The sequence below is a fragment of the Micropterus salmoides genome, unplaced genomic scaffold (assembly GCF_014851395.1).
Source record: "Micropterus salmoides isolate LMB-PRFRI ecotype aquatic unplaced genomic scaffold, ASM1485139v1 Ms_hic_scaffold_1, whole genome shotgun sequence".
NCBI lineage: Eukaryota > Metazoa > Chordata > Actinopteri > Centrarchiformes > Centrarchidae > Micropterus > Micropterus salmoides.
This window is the reverse complement of record NW_024040040.1, coordinates 35,017,682-35,039,059: the sequence shown is the minus strand read 5'-3', so window position 1 is coordinate 35,039,059 and position 21,378 is coordinate 35,017,682. Positions and strand designations below refer to the sequence as shown.

Here is a 21,378-nt window from a genome sequence, read left to right as displayed (position 1 = left end):
ACGGACTTTCTCGCTCTTAATAATAACTTTTACCATCATATGGCCACTAGAGGTCGCCACCCCAATAAACATAAATAGTAATAATAGAGTCATAATAACATGCTTGTACAAACAACCTATATGGTCGTTTTTCTGGTTACATAGGCTGCTTGTGCCAGCTGGATGGAATGGCCCTCCAGGTACAGGTCTGGTCTGACCTGGCAGTAGAAGAACCATTCATTTTCAGCTCAAACAGCTCGTTTTGTCAGAATTATCTATCTAGTCTTCTTTTGTGCAGTAAGAAGGGAAGCCTTGTGCTTTCTTCTTAAAAAAATGAAACAAATCAATTACCCAATTTAACAGTGTAAATAACTCCAAATGCTAAACATAGTTTTTGTGTATTTACTTTCTTGCATTAGCTAGGAACTTTAGAAGAGAAATACAGGGTAGTTCCAGTCTTTTTTGCTGTATTTCAAAATGTTCACCTTCATTCACAAATTCATTTTTGAGAAAATAACTATTTAAGGACAAAGTATAAATACGGTTTTGAAAAAAGCTTCCAGAGACTCATTGCAGCTAAACCACTGAAACCATACAAAGTCAAACCACTTTGAAACTGCACTGTGTATGAATTGTGCAATATGAATGAATTTTCCTTGCCTTTTCTGGAAAAGCAAACAAATATGGATGACTCGGAGCAGGCCAAAGTTTGTCATTCAATGTAATTCAACTTAAGTTGAATGGATATAGTATTGTTAATGCGCCGCATTTTACTCTCACACAGCCAACTCAACACCTACACAACTGTCTTGATGGTGGTCGGTCTTGACCACTAACATGCGTCTAGTTATGTTCTTATGTATGTGTCTTTATTTAACTGGGCCCATCAGGAGGATGTTGGCAGCTCTGATGAACAGCTCAGCTGTGAGTATATGGACCCTTCACTGATTATATAGTGACTGCCACTGATATTAGCATCAGCTCCTTTAATAAAAAGTGCCATTTAATATACATGCCAAGAGAGAAAGTGCTAAAGTGAGCAGCACTTTCCTTAATTTCATTGATTGTGTTTAATATGTGTGAATATTAACTCAGAGACAGAGGTGGTGGAGGTGAATGCAAAACTGGGAACTGCATGAGTCATCAGTCTGCTTCTGTGCCACATCCTGCATGAAGATGACTTCTGATGTGATGTGACAGAGGCTTCGCCATCATGCAGTACTTAACGTTGACTTAATCAAGGATCAAGGATCATGGTCATCTATTTATCATTATACAGCACAAGGTTGTACAACCAAATGAAAGGTTGTAGTCATGCTACACACATAGAACACAATTTATATTAGAGCAGGGTAATATATAAAATAGGGGTGTGACGAAATATCATGCCACGAGATCTCACATTATTAAAACGTTTGTGTCTTGTGATATCAGTACAAGTGTAAGGATGTAGCATAAAAGATGTTAGCGTATTGTGGCGATCGGTGCACGCGCGTGCGTCAGCGCAGGAAACATCTATTGCGGCGTTTCAAACCAAACTCACGGGTGGAAGAGGCCAGTAGTGCAGGTAGTACAGCCAATTAGCTTGGCAGCAGCACCAGCCGGACTATGGGAGGTAATTCCGGTGTTGTCGGAGAATCATACAGAGAAGCATCGAGGGAAGGTCTAGTAGACGCACAAGGTGTCACTGTGTTTTATTTTCTTTGGCCAACGTTTGTATTGAAACCCAAAATGAGTTTTTTGTTGGCTTGCTGGGATCCAGAAGAGGAGGTTTTTGTTGAGATAAGTATATCTTGTGGAGATTTGAAGTGAGATAAGGATTCACTCACTGGTGGTAGAACTGTGGGTTTTGTATTGAGCACTGTGTAATACACTGTAGTGAACTTTGTGTTTCTTGTCATCTGTAGGCGCCTTTGAAATACCTGGCTGTTAATTAAGATGGAATGATTGATCATGATTGTACCAAAAGACATTGGTTCTTTGTGCATGCAAAATTATGTAAATATACTGAACATTGAATGACATTATTTACATTAAATGATGCCTAAATGAGCTGAATGTTGTTCCTTCTTTTAGCGCATACATTTCAAAAGGGGCAGATAAAATTTCTGAGTGGCAGACAAAAACAGTACTTGCTAATGCTACTGTGGCAGGCTATGAAAAAAGTTCAGTTCAGATCCTGTAAGCAACATTTCAAAATGCACCTGCATTGTTTTGCGTTTTGTGACTGTGTCAAAAAAGACACATTTTCCAGTCATTTATTTTGTCACTGACAATTTCTTAAAAACAGTGTTAAAATATCATCTTGTCCTCCTGAGCTAAGTGTATCTTCACACACCTAACATAAAATAAAACAAAATAAACAGTTACACATACACGTATACAACAAAGAAATAATTCCGCAGTGCTGTACGTTGGTTTATTATACAAAGTTCTTCTGCAGTGGAAAAGGTGAGTGTGATGTACTGGTGTATGGGTAAAATCCTCCATTTAATCTTACAGTTGTGCTTGACAGAATTACTTGTTGGAGATAAGGACATAAAACACATAATTCACAGCAGTCTATATAACTTCACACAAAGTCAGCACAGATGTTTGCAAGCTAGCTCCTAACATCTGTACAGTTGGTTTAATGGCTGTGCAAGCCAAATGAAGTCTCCCCGGGGAGTCTTCCTGTAAACAAGGCTATGTTTACATTCATTCCCACCAAAGACACAAACGTGACGTAAAAACATTGCTGCATATCATATATCCACAGGGTACTGTTAACGCGGACTACAAAAACACACCGTCAATTTAACAAGAATAATGCATGTAAAAACTTTGTGTTCAGTCTGAATACATCTTTATGGCTTGTAAATGTACAAATGTAAAATGAGATTAAATGAAAAATTAAATTACACACAAGGTGCTAACATTTTCATCTTTTCATCAGAACCCAACAAATACACTCTTTCCTCTAAATATCCTATGATGTTGTTTCTGATTCTGGTTTAAATTTGTGAACATGAGCAGAGTGAAAATGTGTCACTTGCCATAACTTGGTGTATGCAAGTCTGAATTTAATCATGTAATACACTTGAGTGGTTATAATAAACAGCAGGACATGCTTTCCTTTAGTCTTCAAATAAGGTGTAAGAACTGGTGTGATCTGAATGGCTGTTACCAAAATGTCATCCAGTAGCCAGGTTGAATTATTGTTCAAAATCTGACAGCCAATTGCTGTGAAAAGTTCAGTTGAGGCAAGCTTCTCGGTTGACAGGCTTGACATCAACTGCTGTTTCCCCCAGTCTCTCAGCTCTGTAGGGAATTAATGAACTTCCTGTGAATTGTTGATCGTGTCTCTAACAGTGCAAATGCACAGCTAGGGTTTAATGATTTGTCACTCCTGTTTAATCAATGCTGCTTCTGCACCCTTGTGCCATACAGAGTTGTTGCATTGCCCTGTGTGTCTCCAGCATGTTGTGATCTCTCTTTCTTTGTTCTGTTTTCTCTTTTCTCCTCACAGGTGTGGTTTCTGTGTTTGTCCCCCTTTGGCTAGCGGTGGGTGGTGAGCTGTTATTCTTATCACATTCTTGCTCTGAAGTCTCCCCAAAACCCACCATCTCTCCAGGCCCTATATCATCCTTACACAATTTTACACCGGCCCACACTGTGAGGAGCTGAGCTGGGTCACTTCTTTAATTTTTCCTGTTTCTAGCTTCTGTTAGTCCATAACTTCTACTGTAAAAAGTCAGAATACTTATTCTTAAAGCTGCATTGACCCTTACTTTGAACAAACAACTCTGAGAACACATCCCAGTCCTGCTCCCCTTACTAAGCCTGTCAAGCTCTCTGTTTCCGCACATCACATACGCAATTTAGAAATATAAAGGCAGCAGATTTACCACTCAAAGCTCCTTAATTTAATACAGAAGTAAGCAAAAGCAAGCTTCTCATTTCCACCTGACGACCAGGGAGTTTTTGCCATGAAGGGTGGACATTAATTGAATAAAACTACTTTGTTACAATGTACTATTTTGTGTATCATTGTTTTTTTAAGATTGTTTTTTAAAAACATAAGGGGCCTTATTTTATCTAGGCGCAAGTGCATTTAGGTCGTGTCCGCATCCTATTTTGCTAGTTTAACAGTGAAAAAAATGGTCGGTGAACCAGTTGTTTTCTCCCATTCCCTTTAAAAGCCAAGTGTTGTCATGCCCAGCTGCAGCAGTTAAGGTCATGTTGTGTTTTTTGTATTTTCCCCTCTGTTTTGTTTCCGTTACTCATCTTGTATTTCATTCTAGGTCTCCTCTGATCCCTGGTCAGAGGCCTGCCTCCAAATGTGTGATTATCTGCCCCGCCCTAATATGTTCCACCTTTGCTTCATTGTCTCCCCTGTCTCTGTGTATAAATACCCAGTTAGCCTTTGTGTAGTTGCCAGATCGTCTTGTTTATGTAACAGAGATCCAGACACTTTTGGTATACCTCTGACTGTACCTCGACTTTGTACATTAAACCAGCCTTGTTCAGGTCAGCTGAGTTGTTCCTCGTGAGTCCATACCTCAAGTGCGTGCCTGATAAGTGCGCCTTCACCTGGCGCATTACTGTTCAAATTGCGGATGACTAGAACATTATAAAAAACATAATGAAATTTAAATTTAAAAAAAAAGTGTGATGCACTTCTCGCAGCAGAGAGAGAGAGAGAGAGAGAGAGAGAGAGAGAGAGCTCATGTGGACAAGCGAGAATGAGTGAGCATGCGAGTATGACTGAAGTGTCGATGTGTTATAAAAACTCGCTTTGATCATGAAGTCTTTTGTTACTCTACAGTTGTGTGGTGTATCAGTGAAGTGTATGAACTACACTGCAGACTGGAGTTTGTTAACAGTGACAGAGAGACAGATGGATCCATGTTAAATATGCTCCTCTCCTCTATGAAACATTTGTATCCTCACTCCACCTTTAGGGTCAATCATATCATCCTACAGAGACACGTTGTCCCTGAAGTCTGGATAATACAGAGAACAGAGATATTTTGACTGTTACGTTTACACAGATTCAATGCAACATCACAGATGAGTCTCCCTGAGTCCAGGGTTACATGCAATATGTTTTGAATTCCCATTACAACTGCATTATTATAAACTATGATAAACTGGTCATGAGTCACATCTCCATCTTCCAGCTGATTTCTTTATTGTGTGTTGTATTGACGTATGAGTGTCCTAATGATTTACTTTAATGATTAGAGAGGCTGCTGCCAGTGCATCATGACCAATCCTGTCGACGTGTCTCGAGATTTAAATAATCAATGAAGTTACGTTGCTGTGCTTCATGTGTAAATGCGCACAGTGTCTCTTAATGGGGATCATCTTACTATCTGAATAATGCACCCTTTAAATAGCAGAGAAACACTGCACCATTGACTTTAGACCAGGTTTTAGTTGGTCTGTGGCGCCGTGGCTTTCTGCTGCCTAAAGAGTAGTACAATGCGCCAACAATGCACCTGACCACACCTCATTTTAAGACCAACACTTCCATGGGCGCATGGATTTGCAGAAGTACATTTGCTACTTCCACAACGTGGGTGCTGGGAGTGGAAATGACAACTGCATCAACTGGAAACTAACAATGACACTTGCGTCGTGCTTGCCGTAGTTCTGCGCCGGGTGCAAGATAGGGCTCAAGAGGGATCAACATTAACCATGGACCAGTGGTTGACCACTAAATTCTACAGTGTGGCCACTAAAATCACAGCATTGGTGGCCCAAATAAACAATTAAATGACTTTGAATTGAATGAATTCTCTGGCTTTGGCTAACCTTTATTGTGTAATTTAAACAGGAAATATTGGAAGTCTTACTATACCAGTTACTGTGAAAACATTGGCTTTAATTGCTTGAGCAGTTCTGCTGTCATCTCTGGGCTTGTTGGAAGGAAAGTGCTGGACAGACACTGCTGCCTGGAGTTTGCATGGCGCCCAAGTTTGTCCTGCAGGGCACAAACACAGCTCCAACTCCATGTCCACCACATAGGTTTGCGTGGATCCATTCACCACAAACTTCTTTTCCCCAATCTACACAAAACATAAGTAATACAAGCTGCTATATATTTGCTTTTAAAGTGGCGTGCATGCATATATTCCTCTGTGAAAAACCTGTAGCATGCCAACTAATAACAGCTGTTAAGATCCATTAAATACTGAATTTAGAAGTTGCGATGATTTCCAGCGTCCAAGGGCAACATCAGCGATGCATGTCTCATAAAAGGTCTCCAGCCTTGGTGTCAGGAGGTTGAAGAGCTGATGAGGATTGAAGGCCTTCGTCCTCTGCTGTATCTTGTCCTTGATGACACGTTGCTGTTATTTCCTCTGGTGAGAAGACAGCCTCTATAACTGAGTGGCCAATGCTCCCTCCAGTTGTACAGCCATTCATAGTACTTCAGGTATTTTTGTACCTGCAATTGATCAAAAAAAGAAACACATGCACAAATAGAAAATACATAAATGTGTAATGGCATAGCAAAAAAAAAAACAAAAAACTGTGAAAGTATTACTTTATTACACTGGATTAACAAATGCATCGTCATGTGATCAGAAATTTCTGTCCTATGGTTAAACATAAGACAACTTACTTCTCCACTGACTGCAACTGGATTTTCGCTATAAAATAACTAATCAACTTTGGCTACCTCTTTGCATTACATCATTTTTTGAGTATTGTGAACACAGGTGGTCTGTCTCTGTGGTCCACACCACTCTCTTTGCTCCACAGCCACCTCCAAACTGCTTGTAGCAGACGGAAGGAGCACAGGAGAAGTGTGGCATCAGGAAACTGGCGCCCCAGAGCTCCCCTCTCTGCCCTACAGACATCTATAACAATGATCTGCGCTCCAGCTGCAGTTCTCCCCATCCACATTGCCTGAGGAATCTATGAACAGCACAGCTCCCCACTGTGCTACATTTGGTGCACTTTCATCAAGAGAGAACCCACAACAAGAGGTGCTCCCTGGGAAAGACATTCCCATTAGGGCACAGCTGTCCCTACACTGCTATAGTAGCTCTCCACTTTATTTTGTAGCGCTGCCTAAATGGCTGGACCAATTTGAGCGCCATATTCCTCCCTACACACCTTGTGTAACAGTACAGGAAAAGACATTTCTATTGACTGACTATATTATACTATTTTGTTGCTTTGTTAAAAAAATAATCCATGTCCATGTTTCCCAATGTGATGCCCACCTTCACACAGATGGCAGGTTGGGGTTAATCTTCCTGTTGGTTGATGGATATACAAATCGCAAACCTCAAGAGCAGATGTGGGAGTGTAAAATATGTCAGGCTGTAAAAAATATGTATGAGAAGGACGAATTAACATTAGACCATTATATATTGTTTGCTAGTATATTCTTCTAACTTAAAACTGTGGCAAATCAATATTGACAGATCAATTACCTCAGCTCCCTTTCCATGGGAACATAGCCGTCAAGGGATGAGTCATAAGGAAGTGGTGGTCTAAACTGCCGGGGAGCAAGCAGACTTGTTCCCCTTGTAAAATGTATATTTTAAAGGCTATTTTTTACAGTTTTGTTTTTCTCTGTAATGTAGTACAATGTTAATAATGTTACTTACAACATTCTTTCTCAGCCCTGGAAGTTAAAAAATACAAAATAAAAATACACTGCTCAAAAAAAATAAAGGGAACACTTAAACAACACAAAGTGTCTCCAAGTCAGTCACACTCCTGTGAAATCAAACTGTCCACTTAGGAAGCAACACTGATTGACAATCAATTTCACATGCTATTGTGCAAATGGAATAGACAACAGCTGGAAATTATAGGCAATTAGCAAGACACCCCCAATAAAGGAGTGGTTCTGCAGGTGGTGACCACAGACCACTTCTCAGTTCCATTGCTTCCTGGCTGATGTTTTGGTCACTTTTGAATGCTGGCGGTGCTTTCACTCTAGTGGTAGCATGAGACGGAGTCTACAACCCACACAAGTGGCTCAAGTGAGCTGTGTCTGTCAGCGTAGTGTCCAGAGCATGGAGGCGCTACCAGGAGACAGGCCAGTACATCAGGAGATGTGGAGGAGGCCGTAGGAGGGCAACAACCCAGCAGCAGGACTGCTACCTCCGCCTTTGTGCAAGGAGGAGCAGGAGGAGCACTGCCAGAGCCCTGCAAAATGACCTCCAGCAGGCCACAAATGTGCATGTGTCTGCTCAAACGGTGAGAAACAGACTCCATGAGGGTGGTATGAGTGACCGACGTCCACAGGTGGGGGTTGTGCTTACAGCCCAACACCGTGCAGGACGTTTGGCATTTGCCAGAGAACACCAAGATTGGCAAATTCGCCACTGGCGCCCTGTGCTCTTCACAGATGAAAGCAGGTTCTCTCTGAGCACATGTGACAGACATGACAGAGTCTGGAGACGCCGTGGAGAACGTTCTGCTGCCTGCAACATCCTCCAGCATGACCGGTTTGGCGGTGGGTCAGTAATGGTGTGGGGTGGCACTTCTTTGGGGGGCCGCACAGCCCTCCATGTGCTCGCCAGAGACCCCTTGTGAGACCATATGCGGGTGCGGTTGGCCCTGGGTTCCTCCTAATGCAACACAATGCTAGACCTCATGTGGCTGGAGTGTGTCAGCAGTTCCTGCAAGAGGAAGGCATTGATGCTATGATTGATGCCCGCCCGTTCCCCAGACCTGAATCCAATTGAGCACATCTGGGACATCATGTCTCGCTCCATCCACCAACGCCACGTTGCACCACACACTGTCCAGGAGTTGGCGGATGCTTTAGTCCAGGTCTGTGAGGAGATCCCTCAGGAGACCATCCGCCACCTCATCAAGAGCATGCCCAGGCGTTGTAGGGAGGTCATACAGGCACGTGGAGGCCACACACACTACTCATTTTGACTTGTTTTAAGGACATTACATCAAAATTGGATCAGCCTGTAGTGTGGATTTCACTTTGATTTTGAGTGTGACTCCAAATCCAGATGGATGGATAAATTTGATTTCCATTGATAATTTGTGTGATTTTGTTGTCAGCACATTCAACTATGTAAAGAAAGGAGTATTTAATGAATTTATTTCATTCATTCAGATCTAGGATGTGTTATTTTAGTGTTCCCTTTATTATCAAATAATGAAACAGCATTGTTTGTGTATTACAGTGTAGAGCCCGCCATGGTTTCACAGTATTATGAATAAAAAATGTAATTAAAACATATTCTGTTCTAATATAACCACTGGATGGTTTGGATGCTTTAGATACTTTAGATGGTCAAGCAAGTGGTTTGTTTTATGCATTATTGTACATATTCAAACTTGTACAAGAGGATTTGAGGATGGGGAATAACTGATGAGTTTGGCTGTAGTGTAAGCTTCCTCAAACTACATACAGAGCAGGACAGATCACTATTGTTAAACTCTGATACAGTAGCATCTTGGCTCCCACAGGGTGGATGTTCTAGTCCTGAACAGGTATTTCTTTAGCTGAAGCAGTAACCCCACTAAATAATATAACCTAACAACATGATGCGCCTTGCCTTTGGAAATAACAAATATAGGCTCCTGTAGTTTGAAGCTAGTTAGCTGGAAATGCTAATGTTTACAGCAGGGGTCGGCAAATAAGTCTGGCATCAGGCCAGATTTATCTCACCTCATCTCACCTTTCCCGCCCTGTTTTCGTTAGAGTTGTGTCAATCAAGCGAGAGACTCTTGAATGTCCTTCAGAACTTTTCAAAGTAAAATCTCTCAATTAAACACAACAAAGCACTGCTGCAAAAATTTTCTCATGCCTTTATTTTGTAGACACAATCACATAAGAGGAAGTGGTTATGTGAGTAACTTTTGCTCTCATGACTGAGATCTGCTTCAGTGCCAGCGGCTCTAATTATTATTTTTTGCTGCTATCAAAGTAATCTGGCCACGAACCAGATATTATTGCTGGCGGGCCAGCTTTGGCTGACTTTTTTACAGCATATGTATGAGCAAGCAAAAAAACACTTTAGCTTGTGTATTTTTTGTTTTGGTAAGGCTAATAACTGTTTTTGATGGCGGGGTTCAGCAGTCAACACAGTACTGTTTAGGGTCACTGACATACTGTATATATGACAAGGCACTCATCCATTATGTTACATCAACAAACCAGTTTTTTCATAGCTGATTTGCTTGTCAACAGGAGCCTTTTGCTTTAGTGTCACTCATCTTTGTGTTCAACACGTTTAACAACACCTCTCAATGTCTATTAAGGGAATAAATTGCCATTTCTAATGACGTGACAATAAACTCCGGGCTGAGGAGGAGAGACGTGCGTAGCGGAAGGGAGGGGGTATAGACCCATTACTGTACACTTTAGTGATTCACTTCCGCTGTTGCCCTGGCCTTTATGCAAATGTGTAATTAACTCATCAAAGACGTCAATAACATTTTGAGTCAGAGCATCAGTACATCTAATCTGGCTGAGCTGAAAAAAATAGGTCTCAATGAAAAGGGGAAAGGGATGAGCCAGCACGCTGGAAATGCCAGCATGTTTCTGTATCTGCGGGGGTGAAAATTTTAACTACAGGGCTCATTTGATTATTGCAGTTCCTTGAGCACAAGTCTTAGTCACAAATCAATCACCTTCAGCATAGGCAGGCATTACACCGGTGGGGTAGTGTATTAGTAATAATCCTGCTTCAATTAGTTTGATATTAACAATTCAAATGGCAACTGTAGAATTTGCAGCATTAGCCACAGTAGTAGAAGTAGGTGTTGCAGTACTGTAGTAATAATTATTAGAAGTACTTATATTAGTAGTTTTAGTGTGAGCAGTAAAGGTTGGTTTAGTATGAACAATAGAAGTTAGTTTAGTAGGAGTAGTCAGGTGGGCCAGGGGTTAGTTGCTGAAAAAGATGCTTCAAGGTTATGTCATAATGCAGGTTTTACCTTAAAAGCTACTTTTTTGGTTTATAAGCATTAGTTGTGTAAACAGCATCACTAACCTCATTTGCAATTAATCAATTTACCTCAAACTAATGTTGAACCTGCAGCCTCCTGAGGGCCCCAGGCTCAAGCGTAAGAGTGCATAATGCAGAAAAAAAAAGAGATTGTAATTGTCATGTCACCACATAATTTTGAAAAGCCATCCATTTTACTCATCCTCCGAAGAGACACATGGCATGAGAGGTAAGCACATTTTAGCTCCAAAAACTGTTTTTCAAAGTAAAATTTCTATGATTAAGGTTTTTTGATTGGTGTCTGAACAATTATACATTTGAAAACATTTCACACATGTTTCAGTGCTTTAGCAGGCTACGCAATGAGTCTATAGAGTTAGCATGATGTTAGCTCTCAACTGCTGGATCATGCTAGTTTTTCAAACTTGTGGGCCTGGGTCAAGTTGTGCCAGTGGCACAACTCACCCCCACTTATGATTTTCAACATATTACACTGTTACATACACATAAGAAGTCTGGATGGAAAGCCCATCTTTACATTTAAAGAGAATGATGAGTCATCCCTAGAGGTGATGTGCTCAAGAGATTACCCACACCCCAAAAACTTTGTACAGCTAGAAGGGAGCAGAAGTTTATATTCTCCTGCAGCATTGACAAGTGGGATGTTAAGTAGTAGGCCAGATCCAGACCACCTAGACCTACATACTCACAGGGGATAATCTGGAGAAGAAGTGAGGAGATGGGCATGCCTCAGTGTTTGACATAGGCCTACCTGCCATTTGTTTAATTTAGCTAACACTGATTTCAGTTTGCGCCATGTTATTAAAGATAAGTTTTATTAAGTTTTTAAGCGGCCCAAGTCCCAATAGGATGTTTAGAAATTAGCCTAGTCACTTTATTCTTATGTTACATAATTGACAGCGTTCTATGTCGGTCAGGCATCTATTGCCAAAGCCTCTTTGCCTGAAATGATTCACAAATCTCATGTGTATAAGTTTTGTGTTTTCCCAAAAACTACAAAAACAGTTAAGTAGGGTGACAATATCTAAATAAGCCTTAAAGGAGTAATTTTGTATTGAATTTGTCTTGCTTTTATATAGCATTACAGTTCATAACATTAAAATGTTCCATTTTACTTCAGAAATCACTGGCACAATTTACCCCAACGTATTCCCCCATAGGCACAATTTGCCCTGCACCAAGGGCAAGTTGTGCCACGAGACCACTTTTTTCCCCAAGAGCTATATTTCTGAAGCAATTTGTTTCAGATCCAAAGTTTATATATATATATATATCCTTAAGTTGAAGGCATTACTGTCATGGCCTCACTTTAAAGTCACTTTGACTGGCACAACTCACCCCACTTTCCCCTACAGGGAAACAGAAATGACGCAGAATGCTCAGAGGTTGAGTGGTGACATGGCACCGGGTAAGGAGCAATGACGACCAAGCAGGGGTTGACTGGAGAACCAGGGTAGAAGTACTGTCAGAGATGAGGCTGATTGCTGGCAGGTGTGGCAGGCAGAGGAGGTGGCTGACAAGGTGCAGGTGCGGGTCGTTGGCTGGGCTCAGGAGTGGAGGGAGAGAGAGGGGGAGAGCACACGCAGGGGATGAGACACAGGGAGGCAGGCAGAGTACAGGAAAACACCAGGGGAAAACAGAATCACAAGCAAAAAGAGAAATAAACAGGACACTCACCGTCAGCCTGGCTGCCACGACAACAGATATGCATTCAACACGTTTGTTAGACCTCGAGGATGACACATAATTTGTTTTGCAACAACACTCCACAGGGTCAGTGGTTTCTTCAGAGAAAAGATCAATCTTTCATATATTGATTTAGGACTGTTTTCCTTTTTTGAGGCACTATCATTTGTTTTTAAGCGGAATACCCAATGTCTGTGCCTTCTATTCTAGAGACCCCCTCAAATCTTCTTTTGGCTTTATAAATGAATTATCAGAGCTCTTATCAATAATCCTGCCCAGATATGACAAGTTTTTCATTCTAGCTGATTTTTTGTTACATTATCTGACTTGACATGTTCTTCATGATCCTTGTATTTGTCATCACTATTCTATTTGTTTTGATTTGGTTTTACCGCCTTGTTTTAGCAGCTCACCCACCAGTTACGGTCTAGAGTCTTTTAATGCTACCTCTGCCAATTAATAGTAGCAGAGCATTTAACACTATCCCCTGTGAGATACAGCCTTTATTATCAGCGGGTATCAGATGGGCATAACACATTTTATTTTTTATCATCTGAAATTCCATCCTTGGTGAAATTGCACCACTCAAGACCAGGAAAAGTAAACACATGTCCTCGCTCTAAGCTCTGTGGCCATCATAATGACCTTAAGGTAAAGCTTTTCAATGCAGAGGTTAAAAACACACACCTACTTTTCCAATCTCATTGAATCTATTATTTCTAATCCCAAGGTGCTTTTTCTCATTGTAAATCGTGCCACTGAGGCTCTCCCGTCTTTTCTGTAGACACTTCCACTGAGTGTTTAAAAGTCTTTACTCAAAAAATCTGAGCATTACCTCATCCGTAGGTCCTTTGCTCTCTTCCACCCTGTCGCTCAACCATAGACTGTATAAAAGAAGACGATTTAGTCACTGTCATCCATTGTTTGGTGGACTGCCCTTTTGAAGCCTCAAGTTTGGCAGTTTGGCAGCCACCATGTTGATTTTTTGCAACCAGGCATCGGATGTGACGATATTTGCACAAGGCGGTGGTGCTAGCAAGCCAGGGTAGCTAGGTGCATCTGTAATTCATGTTAACTGTGAGTTTAACCGGGATGCTGATTTTAATTAGAGACAAACAGGCTTAAAACAAAACGTACTTCCAGCCGACTCCTAATAAGCTTGTTCAACGGCGCTGGTTAAATTTACACAGTGCAGTGCATACAAGTCACCTCTATCCTGATTAAAAGGTCACCCTGGTAGCGACTTCAGTCTCAAGGTAGTCCCGCCCTAAAGCCTTATCATCTATTTTCCTGTAAATGGGACCATTATTTACTAAATAAATTACATTACACCTGTCCTGTAATCTTTGCACTGGCTGCCTGTTAGTTTTAGAGTTGGTTTTAATATTTTATTTATCACTGTTAAAGTCCGTAATGATTTGGCCCCACGCTATATTTTTGACCTTTTAACTCCCCACGTGCTGTAACGGGCCCCGAGATCCTCTAATGCTGCTCTCCTGGTGGTTCTGAAATCCAGACTAAAAAACAAAGGTGACAGAGCGTTTGCCATAAAAGCCCCTAGACTTTGGAACAACCTTCTAGATGATATTAGGATAGCTAAGTCTATTTAATTTCATTTAAGTCTCTTCTTAAAACCCACTTTTTGTTACTGTGTTTTATGTTGTATTGTTTATTCTATGTAATCTTTTAATAGATGGTGCTATTTTGTGTTTTTGTTTCACACTTTCGTTAAACCACATTGTAAACCCTGTTTTGAAAGGTGCTCTATAAATAAAGTTTATTATTATTGTTATTATAATTCCATTAAGTACAATAGTGTCAGCAGCAGTCGTAGCAGTAGTAGTTTAGTATAAGTAGGTAGGTCAGCCTTAGTATCTGAGAAAGACAAAAAGTACATCATCAAACTACACCGCCTACTCATCCTCACACTGACCTCCAAGGTGATTAATTTCCATTTCTCTGCTGCTGTGTGCATCCATTTCCAATGTAAGAAGTCAACATCAGTTGAACCTTCATGAAGTTGCTACCAGCAGTTGTATATTTAACTTGTGAGAAATGTTGTCTACTCACTTGTGACAGTATGTACTGAAAACATGCTTGCCTCCCACATTCTTGGCTTAGTTCTCAAAGAGTCAAGAAAAATAAGTCAGTCAAGCAATTGTTTTGTTAATAAGGTGCCAGTAAGAGTGAATGAGAGTAACTGTCAGTTCTACACACTTTTACCTGCAATCAACAAAATTAAAGCTTGAATTTTACAAAAGCTCAGTGTGCATGAGCTGTACATCTGACACATGGCAAATTGCAGCTTATTGCAAATTACTGTATTTCTTTACTTATATTTATTTAGAAAAAATGTTTTCTTGCTTTCTTGCCAAGAGTTAAAAAAGGAGATTTGTACCTCTATTGTGCCCATAAGCTAAATATGAAGGCGATGGTTAGCTTAGCTTAGCAAAAAATATGCAAAAAGAAGCTGGGCAAACAGCTAGCTCAGGTTGGTCTGAAAGCAACAAAATCTGGCCAACAGGACCTCTAAAGCTCACTAGTTAACATGTTCTCATATCTCATTGGTTTAATCCATATAAAGTCCAGAGCTGTTTTCTCCCTGCTTCCAATGTGTATGCTAGGCTAAGCTAACATTTCCTGGCTGAAGCTTCATCTATAACAGACACATATGTGAGTAGTATGAAGTATCTGCAACCACTAATAAAAGATTTACTCAAAATAATGGTTCAGTAGGCCCATGTCAAAAGCACAGGTAAGGTATTGAAACAGTTTATCGAAATCCCTACATGTCGCTATTGCTTACCACAAGAAAAACTTTTCACTATAATTCATATCAGGGCTACCAACTTTTCATTTAGTTTGGGGTGAGATTCGGTATTGGAGATCAGTTAATTTTATGAGTAGGTAGGCCTCCTGTGTCATATCCCATCACAGGAGTCGGGTAATCCTTCTTTAATCCTCAGGATTTTTTTTTTTTAGTTCAACAGCCATATTCACAGTTTAAAAGTGTGTAGATGAAAAGCCAAGTCAATAATCATGGTCAGATCAGTGTGATCAGCATAATTGCCAACCTCCAGACATCAGCATCAAGCTGAACTGCATGCCCTTGTCTTCACGGACTAATTTGGACCAAACCTAACCAGGTATCTGGGAGTCTTTCCCCCAGAACCTATGTGTCAAACCAGAAACTGTATTTCTTTGCATTTTAGAGAATGTATGGACTATTAAAGTTCATAATAAGCAAGAGCGTAGGTTTTCCTTTAGCAATGTAGAGGCTACTTATGTTTATAGTGGGGTCTGGGTGTCCTTCCCCAGCAAAAAATTAGCATTAAACTCTTAATTTCTGCACCATTTTATGGCAGAATATTTTTAGGATATATAAACAGAAACACTAAATTTCCTTCATGATTTAGTCTTTCCTCCTCTTTGTGTCTGTGTTTGGGGAAGTAACCTCTTTAAATGTGCCTGTATGGCGTGAGGGCGTGTGAAAAGTGTCAATTGCGTGACTCGCACGCTCAATGCGTCAGAGTTGGCAGCTCTGTCCATATAAAGTAATGAAACGGACAGCTTCGCCATTTACTGATTTAAACATTTCTGTGCAGGAACGGGAAGGCAAAATAACTCACTGAGCCAGGGCAATTTGAGTACAATAGAGGAAGATTTGCACAGCAAGCGCATGCACACTCACACACACTGAACTTATGTTGGGAGAGCAGGCAGGTATAGTCGTTTAAAATACACTGTTGCAGTCCCACAACCTTGTACAAATGAGATAGAAGAGAGCCTATGCCTATGATAGCTTGCAAAAATTAACACAGTAAGCGGATTACTTGATTATGATAAGCAAATTAGTTTAACAGCATTTGTATGGGAATGATTCTGTCCCAAGCTTAAGCGGTTGATCACTGTAACTGTTTACACTGTATTATCATTTGTGTACATATATTTGCTTTAGCCACTTGCTTTGAATGAAAGGACCTAGTGCTGAAACAGATGCACAGATTAGACTACCAGGGATGATTTATTTATATGTAGTGCATAAGTACCTAATCTACCAGTTTGCCACCTCACACCTTAAGTGTCACATTGTTTCCTATTTTAGAGAGATTGTTGCTATGTGGGTGTGAAAAATCTCTGAATCTACTGGCAAAGTTGTGAGCTGTCAGCAGCAGTTCTGGTAAACTGAGGTTCTTCTCAAACTCAGAGAAGTATCACAGTAAACTGCATCTGGAAAGAAAACAACTTTTACAGGCATAGTTGTGGTTTAGATGCAGATAAACTCAATAATTTATCTGCATCTAACGTGGCTATTAAATCAGCAGTAAAAGCACACACAGTTGCGCCCCTTTTGAATGTGGTCACGTCTGTCCTGGGATCACCCAGCGAGTCTGTCCCCTGCCAAGCTCCGGGCCAAATCAACCATTTGTTTCTGTTTAACCTTTCACATAAATGTGACATACAGGAGCTGGGATTGATGTTGGCAGGTAATTTGTGTTTGTGGGATGCATTTCCACTGGTGTGTGTGTGGTGACTATTTCACTGTGTAGTGCTCTACTCCTCCATCCCTCTCTTCCTAATGCAATGAGTTCCCCGGCCCATCAGTCTATGGCCAGAGAGACTGCAATGCTCTCATTACTCTCTCTGCTTACTGTCTATGCCGGGGTTGCTAACAACGTGAGTGCGTGATCACGTTTGGCGAGATTGTGTGTCTTGACAAAAGAGCTCTCATTAAGTTCCATATTTTTTCTCCTGACACCTGAAGTGGGCATACAGCATTCTTGATTTATACGTGCTATTCATTCATGTGCCAGTACCCCTGGCAGGGGTGAATTTAGGTTTTGGAAGCGAGACAAAACTCAAGGCAGACCTATTTAACAAAATCACAGCGCACATGAAAGAAGAATGATATAATTTCTTTCTCAATCCCAGAAAAATCAATTTGTGTGGCTGTTTGATTTTTTTTTTTTTCAGAATCCCTCCTTTAATCTGCCTGTGTTCCCTGCTTGACACCAAAATGCAAACTGCACTCAGTCCATTCTTGGCAGAATGGCAGCAAACAAAATAAAACCGGTCGCCACCTCTGTGGAGCCTTTATGTCAATTCTTTTAAATCAAGACTGAAGACTTTTCTTTTTACCACTGCCTTTAATTAAATTAAATTTAAGGCTGTAGATTAATATTGTACACTGCACTGTGACTTTTACTGTCCAGATTTACCCTGTTTTTATTTCCTATTTAACTAAAAATTATATTTTAATGTGTATTTTTTTCTATTTCCCTATGTTGCTTTTATGTTTTATGTAAAGCACTTTGAATTGCCTTGTTGTTGAAATGTGCTATACAAATAAACTGGCCTTGCCTTGCCTTATAAGGCTAGAGCTCGCTAAAACGTCTTGATGGTGTGGTGTTTGCAAATTGTGAAGGCATCAAAAAAGGCAAAGCCGGCCGGGGCTGCTTCCATCTGTGGTCCCGGAGTGAATCACTGGGAAGTTGGATGACACTCTAACTAGCATACGTCAGACACGGCTTTGAATAAAGACCACCACAGCAGAAAACGGATGGTCGGGGTTAGTACTGTAGCTGAAAGGAAAACAGCATTTTAAATGGTTCGTGGGTGTGCATATGTATGCATGCATAACTGTGTCTTCCGTGTGGGCACAAGTGTGTGGGCACACTAACAGGCATAATGAAAGTTTTGGAAGATGTGCGGATGACAACGTCTTGACAAGCTGACAGAGAGCACATTCAGAAAATCTGACAGGAATTCAATTACGGGACGACACATCACTTGTTTCCGTGTTGCAGGCGGATGTCAGTCTTTCTTCCAAGCGGCACAAGCAAACAAGCAAAGCCCTATTTTGGGCTGTTAGCTTCCCTTTTAACATTTTTGTCTTTTTCATCTGCTGAAGATTTTAAAATCAGATGGCGTCTGAGGAAAAAGCTGCAGGTTAGCCTCTTTGAGAAGATTAAAATTAGTCTTCTCCTCCCTTAGCATGGCACATTTTGACTCCTGCTTTCTTTTATGCCTCCCTAGGCCAACTAAACACACACAAGTGTTTGTTTGTGTGTATTGAGAAGGGTTGAGAGGGCAAAAAAGAAATAAATCCCTTTTAACTGTGTGTAAGAGCAGGGTTTAAAGTTCTTTATTTTCATCTGCTAAGCACAGCTCCCCTGAAACATACAGTAAGCCTGCTGTTTATGTATTTGCTGTTTTGTTTGTTGACAAGCTCCTTGTTAATATGACGTGTAATATCCTGTCGGCCGATTGGAGGATAAATCTGAGATGTCAGTGATGCTTCACATGACCGAAACAAACAGCATATGCTCATCCTAATGCTAATCTGCACTCCAGATCAGGGTTTTTTAATCCTGGGTGGTCCGTGAGGGAGAGTGAGCCAGAGTTGTGTTTTCTTGCACTACAGAATAACCTTCTGATTGTTATTGTGTACAGCACATCAGATAGCAAGCTGATAACACCTTAAAAGTAGGGCTGGGCAAGTTAACGCGTTATTATCGTGTTAACTCATTAATTAATTAACATAGACAATTATTTTATCGCACGTTAACGCAGTTATTATTATTATTTTGAAAGTCCGTTGCTCACTGGCTCTGAATACACATACAGTCAAACCATGGGTCACAGGAGGGGTGGGATGTTGATCAGCCTGCTAATCACCCACTCAAACAAGCAGCGGAGGGAAGCTTCGGCAGACTACGCTGAATGCAGCGTGTGGGAGAAGTAGATAAACAAAGGCAAGACAAGCGATCAAATGCCATAGTGAAGTGGATAGCTACACACTGTATGCTGATTAGTACTGGCGAAGATGTCGGTCTTAGGAATGTTCTTAAAATCACAACGTAGTCGCTTGGCCCCGCGGGGTTGCTCTTTGCTCTGGTAATCAGAAAGGGAGACAAGGTTCCGCGAATGACCGGCAGGCACTCTATGGATAGTAACCATGTCAAAAGCTTCTGTGCACTACACAGCTGTAGCCTATTTAGCCTATTTAGTTAGTTATTTAAGTTAAAATTATAGGCTACATTTATCTGGCCTTCATCTAGTTTTGCGGCTCTGCCATGCGAATTCCCTCCCGTTGATGTCCTATTTAGTAAACAGTAATAGATTCTGGAAACTCACAAACAGCGAGGATCAGTCTCTCTTCCAGTGATTTGTGCTGCGCATCGCATACAAAAAGTTCAAGAGAATTCAACTCTGGCAGTGGGCAGGCGTGTGCGTGAGGTGACCACTTTACCTCACTCTAACAGCGACACTTGCTACTGAACATAGAGTGTTTATGCTGCTCCCTGATAAAAGAAAATGTTTCTGCTGATACCTGTTCAGATAAAAAAACAAGAAAACGGATTCATATCTGTTAACCTGTTGCTCAGAAGGTTCCTGTTATGCTATGATCGTGGCTCTGGACTCTTACTTGTTTTAACAAGCTAGATAAAAGGTAATGCCCTGCCAGTGGCAAATAGCTTTGGTTTAAAGTTTGATTTGATTACATTAATGTTTAAGTTGAGATTTACAAGAAATATTTTATTGCTACTGTGTAAAGGGAATACTGCTGGTAAAAAGCACCTTATTTGTTTAAAGAGTTTGCAAACAACATGTTATTGCACTTTTGTGTATATAGCAGTACATTTAAATTAAAAGTGCGCAATAATAATAATAATAATAATCTTTATTTGTAGAGCACTTTTCAAAAACAAGTTACAAAGTGCTTTAACAAGTGTAAAGACAATAATACACAAAAGACAATAATACAAATAACAATACATGATAAAAGCAAGAAAACATTGAAAAGACTAAAATACACTTTTAAGATAAATATAAAATAAGTAAAATCGAATAAAATAAAAGGGATAAAATAAAGTCAAATTAGATCGGGAAAGGCTCTCCTATAAAAGTATGTTTTAAGAAGGGACTTAAAAGAGTTCACTGACTCAGCCGACCTGATTTCCTCGGGCAGGCTGTTCCAGAGCCTCGGGGCCCTGACAGCAAACGCTCTGTCCCTTTTAGTTTTCAGTCAAGACTCTGGAACAGACAACAGACCTCTGCCCGAGGATCTCAAGGTACGTGCTGGTGTGTATGGGACTAAAAGTTCAGAAATATAACAAGGCGAGAGGCCATGAAGAGCTATCAATAAAATTTTCAAGTCAATTCTAAAACATACTGGGAGCCAGTGTAATGAAGCTAAAACAGGGGTGATATGGTCATATTTTTTTGTTCTGGTTAAAAGCCTGGCAGCTGAGTTCTGGACAGTCTGGAGTCGATCAGTAGATTTTTGGATTAAACAAGTGAAAAGACTGTTGCAATAATCCAGGCGTGATGAGATGAAGGCGTGTAAAATGGTCTTGGTGTCCTTAAAACTTAACATAGATCGAATTTTTGCTGTATTTCTAAGTTGATAAAAACATGATTGAACAAGCTAAATTACTATCAAACCAAACACCAAGGTTCTTTGCCACAGGCTTAATGTGATTTACTAGGGAACCATCAGATGGCAGTATTTGTTTTGCCATCTGCTGGGACCCAATGACCAGGATTTCTCTTTTGTCTGAGTTCAGCTGGAGGAAATTATTTGACATCCATTTTTTAACTTCACAAAGGCAGTTGTTAAGTGAACTCAGCATTCCAGGGTCTGTGGATCTGACGGGCAAGTATATTTGTGTGTCATCAGCATACATATGAAAAGAAATACCATGTTTATGGATAATATGTCCAAGGGGAAGCAGATACAAGGAAAACAAAATGACCGACCCCT

General features: G+C 40.6%; 1 long non-coding RNA gene across 4 annotated transcripts; it reads right to left on the bottom strand.

The window, feature by feature from the left end:
• Positions 1–5,750: 5,750 nt before the first annotated feature.
• On the bottom strand, positions 5,751–12,350 carry LOC119907440. Of its 4 annotated transcripts, XR_005445106.1 has the most exons (4): positions 7,587–7,650; positions 7,410–7,474; positions 7,197–7,296; positions 5,751–6,412 (listed from the first exon to the last, which is right to left on the bottom strand). It is a non-coding gene; the product is annotated as an uncharacterized LOC119907440 (long non-coding RNA). The 4 variants fall into 4 exon arrangements; XR_005445107.1 differs by lacking the exons at positions 7,410–7,474; positions 7,587–7,650 and adding an exon at positions 12,264–12,350; XR_005445105.1 differs by lacking the exon at positions 7,587–7,650 and having other exon boundaries at positions 7,410–7,577.
• Positions 12,351–21,378: the final 9,028 nt, after the last annotated feature.